Below are 9,337 nucleotides of genomic sequence, written 5' to 3'. Positions count from 1 at the left end.
CTTCTGTGGTTGCTGCTTTGGCACCAGTGCTCTGTGGGCTCTTTCAATTTCTATTTCTTCTTGGAGTTCTTCTACTCCCAAGATCTGTGGGATCCATCTTTTTATAAATCCTTTTATATCTGCCCCTTCTTCACCTTCCTTCAGGCCCACTATTTTTATATTATTATGTCTGTTAAAATTCTCTAAAATTTCAATTTTCTGGGCCAATAAGTCATATGTCTTCTTAATCTCCTTAATTCTATCTTCCAATTTTTCTCTTAACTTATTCACCTCCATCTCCACACCTATCATTCTGTCTTCTACTTCTTCACTTCTTTTTCTAATTTCTTCCATAGTATTCTCCATTCTTTATATTTTTATATCTTTCTCTTGCATGGTTTTTTAAATAGTTCTGAACTCAGCCATTATTGTTTCCATTAGAATCTTTATTTGACTGTTAAAGTATTCCTTATCTACCATCTGCATCTGTTTTTCACCTTGTATTTTTTCTTGTATTTCTTTATCTTCCTCTTGATCTTCTTTCTCTCGCTCCATTTCTTGGCCCCGTATTGATCCTGCTTCTATCGTTGTCTTATCCGTGGCTTCTCCAATTACTGAGTCAGCATCCTGCGTCCATTCCCTTCGGTGTCCTCTATAAAATGTGTACTGCGCATGCATGTTGGCATTTCTTTTTCAGGCTCTTCAAGCCAATGCTCCAGACTGCCCTGGGGAAGCTGCCCCAGAGTTGCCCGCTTACTGGCTTCACCGCTCAGGCCATCCTCTTTGGGAGAGCTCCCTGCTCATGGAATCCGGTAAGGCCTTCCTCTTTTTTTTCTGGCAATTTCTTCATCTCTTCTTTGCTTGCCATTGTTGTCTTTTCCTTCTTTGGAGCCATCCTCAGGATCTTCTTATACTTTTTATTTTGCAACTTTTTTTATGTTTTACTTCTTTGCTTTGTTTTTCTACCATTTTTTTTTCAACTTTCTCTGTGGACGGCTGGTTTTCCATAACCAGCCACTACTCCATCACGTGATCACTTTCTGAGGTGGTTTATATGAATGTTAACATGATAATGCTGCTGCAAAACACCAAATCTCGTGACTTGTTCACGACAATAAATTCTGATTCTGATAAAACACCCCTCATGAAAGCCAATACAAAACTGGAAAGAGCCTGCATGAAAGCATGGAAGGATGAGCTTTGTCAGGCCTTCTGCTCCAACTTCATGGTACAGGGCCTGAAAGTTACTTAAATTGGGCTATGTTCCTGAGTGCTGGCATCTCTCCATTTCCCTCCCTTTCACAGCTGTCAACTATTTATTTATCTATCTAACTATTTATTTACCTCTCACTGGATAACAATTTTTTTTCCAAATGTTTGCTTCCTGAAAAATATTGGGGATTATGATAGACAACTTCAAGCTGAACACAAAGATAATTTCAAATTTGCTCTATCACGTTGGAAGTTGGAGAAGCATTAAATTAACTTTTATTGAATTGAGCATGTTTAATCGCATAATGATGCCGACATATTGTGTTAGAGTTCAACTGATGTTTTGCTGCTGATTTTCGTTTGTACTCAGCATCTGATGCCTCTCATGTCAGTGTCCAACAGTAGTTGGCCAGCATGGATGGATTCCAGTTGCCCTGATACCGCTTTTCCATGGTCGTAATGTGCTGGTGAAACCTTTCACCATGTTCGTCACTGACTGCACCGAGATCAGCAGGGACGAAGTCCAAGTGCAAATGAAGAAAATTAATTTTCAATGACATGAAGTAGACTTAAAATATGGCAGGAAATCACAAAAATATGTACCTAAAAATGGTATGTGATAGGACCATTTTTTGGGAATGCTCTCCTGCAAGCTTAAGCTAATCTAAAGTTTGGTTGCCTGTATCCTGACACCATTAAGTTCATCCCCACTCCTGCATTGCAGATCAGAAGTGGCTCTGGTTCACAACTATTTCCTAGATCAAAAATTCAAGGCCTGGTTCCTACTTCCATATTTCCATCGTGGCATATGCTTTCCTCCAATTATGACCTCCCATTCATTGCTGCTTCTCAGCTCCACTACAGGTATACAGTACAAAGTATGCTGGCTGGTTGCTTCGTGGCCTGTTTTGTAATTCACGTGTCCAGGCGTGCAGAAGGAGGGAATCATAACCAAGTACATTGTGGGCACCGACCCCTCATCTATTGACAGCATCTATGTGAGGCTCTGCCTCAAGGGGGTAGCCAACATCAGAGGGTACCCCCATCACCCTGGTCACAATTGCTTCTTGCTGCTCCATTCAGGGACAGAAGCTGAAGTGCAAAATTTCCAGGTTCAAGGACTGTTTTAATCCATCAGCTATTACCTGCCAGGTTCTTGAACCCTAACCCTAAACTAATCCAGGCCCACCAAAAGGTCTGCCTGAATCACTGAAACATCACTTTTCTCTTGCACTGACTCCAACTGTGAATATTTATTTATTTATCCTTTGATATTTATTATCTATTTTTCTGACTTGGCATTTGTGGTAAATGTAATTTTTACTACTGGAGTTGGTGTATATTACATTCCTACTTGGCTGCAGCAAGTGCAAATTTCCATGTCTCAGGAGATGCGCTTTCTCCAGAGAATACCTGTTCCAATTTACTCTCCTTAGTTCCTGCCTCATCCCACCGTAATTAGCCCTTCCACAATTAAACATTTTCTCATTCTGGCTGCTTTTATCCTTGTCCACAACTATGCTAAAGCTCAGGGTATTGTGGTCACTATCACCGAAGTGCTCCCCCTCCAAGAGGTCTGTCACCTGACCAGGTTCATTGCCAATATACCTACATAGATGATGACAAATTCACATTAATGCATGGAAACTGCAAGATTGCAGCCCAGTGCAATTATGCATTGCACCGAGGTTTAGTGCTGTGGGAAGGAGATTTGGGGTTTGTATGCTGCCTCCATTCCTCTCCGCTGGTTCCCATCTGACAACCAGACTCTGAGTCTGCATGAGGTTCTGGATAAAATAGAGTAGGGTGGGGGAGGGGGAAGGAGTGAAATTAGTACATGCTGGGATACTCAGGAGGTCAGGCAGCAACCGTGATGTGAAAAAAACAGAAGTCACCTTTCAGGTCAGCAACTCTTCTTTCTGTTTTTAATTCTTGATTTCCAGCACCTTCCTTTATAATGAGAGTAAAAGGGATACATTTCTGTGTGGCTGCAGCAAGTAAGTACATTGTACTTCTCTATTTGACAATAATGTCACATTGATGTTGACATCAGCTTCCCTGCTTTTGATCCCCCTTGGCCTGGAGCTGAGTTTTTAAGGAATTGGAATTAAATATTAACTTTGGGTGTATGAGTGACATTTTGTTCAAACTGTGACCGTGCCTTGAGCAGAGTTTAGAACTGCCGTTCGTGTTTGGGTGGGGGGGGCACAATAACTCATTTGGGGGGGCATGGCCCGCGAATGCCCCACCATGTTGCCGACCCTGCTCGGGTTAAACATAAAGCAAAAAAAAGAGAGAATGTCAGAAAAATGCAGTGATGTAAGACAAGGAAATGGATGAGAAGAATCTGAAGTATACATTTAGCTTTAAATATTGGATAAACAGAGAGATTTAAAGAAAAGGATACATTACAGTAGGATGGATCAATTGTTGATGGGGGAATTAATATTTTCTTTGGCAAAATATCAAAAAAGACAATGATGAGAATTAAGTGAGTTGTGAAATCAAAAGCAAACCAAACAGCTACAGATGCTGGAAAACTGAAATAAAAATAGGGGCAGCACGGTTGGTGTAGCGGTTAGCGCAATACCTTTACAGCACAGCGATCAGGATCGGAATTTGAATGCCACGCTGTCTGTAAGAAGTTTGTATGTTCTCCCCGTGTCTGCTTGGGTTTTACCTGGGAGCTCTGGTTTCCTCCCACTATTCAAAACGTACTGGGGGTGTAGTTTAATTGGGTGTAAATTGGGCGGCATGGATTCGTGGGCCAAAGTGGCCTGTTACTGTGCTGTATGTCTAATTTTTTTTTAAATAAAAAGCTAGAAATAGTTAACTAGTTAGGCTGCATCCATGTCCACAGACGTTGCCTGCTCTGCTGAACATTTCCAGCATTTTCTATTTCTGTCAGGAAGGATGACAGAGCTGTTTGTTCAACCCGAAGGGATTCGGGTGCTGACAGGCTCTTCATTGCATTGGGGTTTGGAACTAAGGGCTAAGGGTACTGGGTGCCTTGAGCTCAGGTTCATCCCTAGAACAGAGAGGAGGCCATGTGGCTACAGAGATTACAGGAGAGTAGGAGAAGGCATCATTCAAACAGGTGGCAGGACCCACAGACACACATCTCTGAAAAGGGATTTCTTTTTGCTTCCCTTTCTCATGATTGTCTGGAGACACCTCTTTGTGTGCCTTTACAGGTAAATAGAGGAAAATAAATTATGTGCATATGATTAAAAAAGGAACCTTAAACCCTGTGCCCGCTGAACCATCCTGGTGCCCAGTTTGGCTAAAATGAAGGAAAGTCAGAGTTCATAACAGTGCCACACTATCTATATAATGATGACTGGATGATTTGTTGATTGAGGGATATAGGAATATGGAAATGGGAGGTGCTTTTATTTACCCCTTGAGCCTGTACTGTGGTTGCCGAACAACAATGAGCATTTGTTTCCGATCACACTTTATTTTACTGTGCACCAGGTCAGCAGTTTGGCAATAGGCCCATAATACTGTCCTTGTCCACATGTAAAATAATGTGTAATTGGAAACGAATGTCAGAGAGCTTGTGCTACCCCAATGAATTTTCTGCCCCTATTATGACCTCTTTGAGAATAGATGGACATCAATATAACCCCAGATTCAAAAGAAGGCACTTCCAACTTTGCAGACTGGAGCAAACTGATTTTTGACTTCATCGCTGTTTAAAAGCAGCATTCTGATCTCATTCTCTCTAGCACTCCCTCTGACTGCCCCATATCACAGATTGGAAGGCAGAAAAAGAGACCATTCATCCCCACCATTCTATGGTGGGATTCACACTCCTCATAAGCCACTTTTCCTTTCAACTCATCAATAAAACAAAGGATTGCAGTTGCACTTGCTTGTGGGGATTAAACACCACACTTGAAATGAATTCCTACAACAGACACTTTGCAAAGCTGCCTTCTTGACTTTGAGAATCAGCAAGAGACCACTTAATCACTTCTCTCATGATTGTTTCTTCTGCAGAGACTTGTTGCAATACTCCATCTTATTTTGACAGCAATCTGTACATAAGATTATTGATCGCTTCAAAACACCAGCCTCTCAATTTGACCTCCCTCAAGTGACCGACAAAGAACAAAGGTTATGTACAAGGGCTCCCCAAGGCCGACAATGCTCATTGGCTTTGATCTTTGAGGGGGTCACGGACTGTGCCAAGAGCTGGCTGCCTCTGTTCATGTTCTCTGCACTGCTCTGCTTTCAGGATTGAAGGCTGCTATCAAAAATAGACTCCTGCCGGTCCATTGGCCGGGCTGGGTCTGGTGAACATGTTATACGTTTTCCACTGCAGGTTATCATGGGTCTGGTGCTGGCACTTCTCGAAACAAATATAGAAAGTGGAATACTTGCTGCTTCACTTCCAAGGCCCCAAACTCTGAAGTGACATTCTCTCCCACCCTTTTTTGCTTCCTCTCTCTCTTTCTCTCCCTCATTCTCTTCTGCCCTTTCACATACTCTCCCTCACTCGTTCTTTTTCACACATACTTTCTTTTGCACTTTCACTCTCCCTCTGTCTCTCATTCTCTGATTTTCTTTCAATCCCTCTCTCTCTCTCTCTCTCTCTCTCTCTCTCTCTCTCCACCTTTGTCAAAGCCTTTGGCCATCCATCCTAACATCTGTTGTGGCTCATTGGTATCCCCTGTTCATTATGCTCCTGTGACGCATGGATACATTTTACAACATCCAGGGACTCAAAAAAAGTCTCCTTTCAGGTGAAACAGCAATTCATTTGCACTTCTTCCAACTTACAATTTGGTGCTCACAGCGAGTCCCATCTGCACTGGAGAAACCAAGCAAAGGTTGGGTGTCCACTTTGCAAACACCTTCATTCAGCACACAAGGGTAGCCCTGAAATAGGTTGTCACTTTAATTCCCCAGCCCTCTCCCACTGTGAACACTCTAACTTTGACCCTTTACACTTTCTAACAAAACCCAAGAACCACATCTCATCTTTATCTTTTGACCAGACACATGACAGCCCATGGGAATTAAGATTGAATTTAACTTTCAGATAACCAGCCTTTCCAAACCTGCAAAATTCACACTTTATTTTCAATCTCCACAGATGCTACCTGACTTGCTGGTTATTTTCAGAGATCTCTTTTATTTCAGATTTCCAGCAACTGTGTGTCACGGCTTTAGAGCTGTAACTTATATTTTCTCTCCTCTCTGTCGACAATCACCTCCTTCTATTGGCATCTCCTTCAGGAAGATCAGCCACAATGAACAAGCCTTCCTCATTCCCTCTCACCCAGCACCAACAGCACTTTATCATTCAGTCTTTCTTGGTTCCCCACTGACCACAAACATTCCCTTTGTTCTCTCTGCCCCATCTTGTTTCTTCAACTTCAAACATGTTCACTTGCTCATTTTTTTCCCATTCCACTGGAAAGCCACAAATCAGAGTTAATTCTATTTCTCTCTCCGCAGAGGCTGAACTGCCTGCTGTGTACTTTCAGTGATCCCGTTTTTATTTCGTATCTCTAAGTTCAAAGTTCTAAATTACTGTCAGAGTACATACATGACAACACAAACAATCCTAAGATTCTTTTTCCTGTGGGCTAAGCAGAATTATTACTAATTAGTCATGTAAAAAACTGCACTCAAGAAAAGATATGTATACAGAAGAGAGAAATGTAAATCTCTGTGCAATTAAAAATAAATATTCAATAATAAATGATGTGCAACGCAAGAGTCCTAGATGAGTTTCTGAGTGAGTGTTGTTGAGGAGTCTGATGGTGGAGGGGTAGCAACTGTTCCTGAACCTGGTGGTGTGAGTCTTGTGGCACCTGTACCTTTTTCCTGGTGCCTTTTGATTCGACAGGCACATTGCTGAACTGGAAAACAATGAGAGCTAAACTAATAAATGCTGGAAACAAGGCAAGGGCAGGCAGATTTTGTGTAAAGAGAGAGTTAGTTCACATTTTGCATTGAAGATCCTTTACCAAACACATCAGCGGTTTTTGGATTTTCGAGTGTGAGAGGATATTGTATTTTGCTCTGTGCTTAGAATGGGTGCAGATATTCCTGAGGTATTTACAGCCATGGGGCTGTACAGCATATACCTTTGGCTCAACTTGTCCATCCTCATCAAGTACCTACCTGAGCTAGTCCTATTTACCTGCATTTGGTCCATATTCCTTCAAATGTTTCTCATCCTTGTACCCATCCAAATTTCTTTTAAATAATCTGATTGTATCAGCAACTTCCTGAGGCAGCTCATTCTATATACTCACCCCTTCTGTGTGGAAAAACCTGCCCCTCAGGCTCCCCTTAAATCTTTCCATCCTTTTCATTTCAAATCTATGCCCTCCAGTTGCTGAATCCCATACCCTGGGGATAGACTGTGACCAGCCACCTGATTTATGCCTCTCGTGGTTTTATATCCCTCTAGATCACCCAGGGAGAACAGATATCGCATATCCACTTTTTCCTTTAACCTCATCCAGTCTCGGCCACATACTTGTGAACCTTTTCTGTCCCCTTTCAAGCTTCCCAAAGGGAGGCAACCACAACTGCATGCAATACTCTGAGTGCATCTTGATTCACTGCAACAATGTCTGTGCCACGTCTGGTAAAGGCACTTGTGCCAAATGCCTTCTTCAGCACCATATCTACCTGTGTACCCTGAAGTCTTTTTTTCCCTACGGCATTCTCCATTTACTGTTTATTTCCTGCCCTGATTTAACTTTCTAATGTGCTCAATTTAATTTAAATCAAAACTATTTAATTTCCAATTCAACTCCCCATAGCTTTACTATTATGGCAATACTAATACTTATTTTAATATATATTGTAATGGATTATGAATATTTGGGATTTTGGTAAGATTTAGAGTAGGTTACATACATACACACGTTTTAAAATAGATCTTATTTGAAAGACTGAAGAATTCATATTTAGTAACATTGCAGGATCTCTGGAGAATATGATGCACATTTCACAAGTAGATGCTAATTGAACTGAAGTCATGAAATGAAAGACCATTGTTTTGGAGGAGACAAACTGGCTGCAAGTACCTTTCTGCAAAGTGCTCACAGAAAGGTCATCCTGGGTTTTGTTTATCTAAGACAATATCTTGACCAAGGAGAAGAACTCCTGTTGTTTGCTGAAGAAGGTGGGGGTTTTGCAAGTGAGAAAGTCACATGGGCTTTCTGGCAGTCTCAGTTGGAGAGAGAGAGAGAGAGAGAGAGAGACAAGTTAACAACCTCTCTCAGCTAGTATGTGTGATATTGAAAAGCAGCTGAACAGTCACGGCTGAAACAAGCCAAGAAGAGCTGGTTGGAAACAGAAAATTCCAGATGGCTAGAAATGCTATCTGTCTGATGCTTCTCTTGGAATAAAAGAAACAGAAAGGAACTCTGTGGTAGCTTGAAGAAAGAAGCTACCATCTGGAAAACCCTGATGGGGCAAGTTTCATCAGCGAGTCCTTGAGGTGACTAATGTTGTACCTCAGTTGTGGAAATCCTGGAACAACAAATCTCTCTCTGCAAACCCTACAAGAACCTTCCTGAGCGGTAAACATTTACCTTTCGAGCACCAAAGACTGGTGAACTTTATACATGTTAAATTCTGTGCACAGTATAAGAATTGCCTGTAACCAGAGAACTTGGAAGAAGAAGAAATGAGATGAACTGTGAACCAAAAAACTTTTCTTAAATTTACACACACATTACATACATGTGCACTTAGAATTAGAAGGGGGTTAATTTTGGTTAGTTAAATATAGAGATACGTTAAAGTTTGATTCTGTTTTCATGTTTAAAATTGATTAAAAATAACTTTTGTTTTAAAAACCACTTGTCTTGGTGAATGTCTTTGCTGCTGGGTTTTGGAGTCCTTTGGACTCGTAACAATATCAATAAGTCCTCTGCATATGTACCATTTGTCTGTGTGTATGTCATAAGTAAAACACGAAAATCTGTATACAATGTGTTTGAAGTAAAAACACAATGCTGGAGAAACTCAGCAGGTCAAACAGTGTCCTTTATGTAGCAAAGATAAAAATACATAACCAACATTTTGGGTTTGAGCCCTTCATCAAGGTATGGAAAATTGTCGATGGGCATCCGAATAAAAAGGTTAGGGTGAGAGGCGAGGGGGAGGA

The sequence above is a fragment of the Narcine bancroftii genome, chromosome 4 (assembly GCF_036971445.1).
Source record: "Narcine bancroftii isolate sNarBan1 chromosome 4, sNarBan1.hap1, whole genome shotgun sequence".
NCBI lineage: Eukaryota > Metazoa > Chordata > Chondrichthyes > Torpediniformes > Narcinidae > Narcine > Narcine bancroftii.
This window is presented reverse-complemented; position numbering follows the sequence as displayed.